This window comes from Nicotiana tomentosiformis, chromosome 10, assembly GCF_000390325.3.
Source record: "Nicotiana tomentosiformis chromosome 10, ASM39032v3, whole genome shotgun sequence".
Taxonomy (NCBI): Eukaryota; Viridiplantae; Streptophyta; class Magnoliopsida; order Solanales; family Solanaceae; genus Nicotiana; species Nicotiana tomentosiformis.
In genome coordinates, this window is record NC_090821.1 from 71532322 (window position 1) to 71533581 (window position 1260).

At 39.9% G+C, this 1260-nt stretch overlaps 1 non-coding gene across 1 annotated transcript; it reads right to left on the reverse strand.

The window, feature by feature from the left end:
- Positions 1 to 215: 215 nt before the first annotated feature.
- Positions 216 to 321, reverse strand: LOC117279543 (small nucleolar RNA R71). Its single transcript, XR_004509956.1, has one exon. It is a non-coding gene; the product is annotated as a small nucleolar RNA R71 (small nucleolar RNA).
- Positions 322 to 1260: the final 939 nt, after the last annotated feature.

Genomic DNA, 1260 nt, shown 5'->3' on the forward strand with positions numbered 1-1260 from the left:
TCCTAACACTCATTTGATGGATTTTTATGAGATTATGAATACCTTCCAGCCCAATGGGGTATCGAAAGATGCTATCTACTTAAGGACATTTTCTTTTTCACTAAGGGAAGATACTAAGCACTGGTTAAGGAGTTTGCCGACTGGATAAATTCAAACTTGGGAAGACATGACAAAGAAGTTCCTTGAAAAATATTTTTCAGTTGCAAAAACAGGGAAATTTCAAAGAGAGATCCACAACTTTGAGCAGAAAGATACAAAAATGGTGTTTGAAGTATGGAAAAGATTTAAGGATATTGTGAAAAGATGTCATCATCATGGAGTAGAGTTGTGGATGCAACTCTAAGATTTCTGGGATGGGCTGACACCTTCTGGCAGGAGAATGCTAAACAACACAGTTGGATGTCCTCTTATGAAGAAAACTCCCGAGGAGATTGTTGCAATTCTAAATTAATTATCTGAAGATGCAAATTAATGACCTGTAGATGATAATGAGAGAAGGAAAAGGTTGGGGGTACATCACATGGATTCTAACACATCAGTGCAAGCCCAACTAGATACAATGGCCAGAAAGATACGAAGGCTAACCTTAGCCAAGGTCCAAAGACGGTTATCCTCGGTGTGTGAATTTTGTGGAATGGGTCATCCAACGCATGATTGTCAGGCCTCAACTACAGATGAAGTGGTAAATATTGTGGGGATCTTTGATAGAGGCAACTACCAAAGTGACAATAATTTTAACTCCATGGGGCAGAGGCACCCAGGTTTTTCTTGGAGTTCACAAGGTGATAGTGCAAACGCATGGCAGCAGAATAACTCCAGATCTCAGGGACAAGGAGCTCCAGGTCATCTCAATCAATAGAGGCAACAATATCAGCCTCTACAGTCTAATCAGTCTATCATGGAAGAACTAATAAAGGCATTTATTGTTAATACATGCGAATGGCTTGAAACTCATGGCATAACTATTCGAGAACATGGCACATCTATTTGAGAACAGGGTACAACCATTCAAAATTTGGAAAGACAGGTGGGGCAACTTGCTAATCTATTGTCTAAGAGGGTTCCAGGAACTCTCCCTGCTGATACTGAAAGAAATCCAAAAGAGACAATAAATGCGGTATTTTTAAGGAGTGGGTGCATATTGAAGGCCCCCATGCAAAACAAAAAGGATGAGTTGACTGAAGGACAAGTAGAGATTATGGAGGAGCAGAAAAATAGCAATATTCAAGAAGGTAAAGTGATGGTAGATGACTTGTCTGA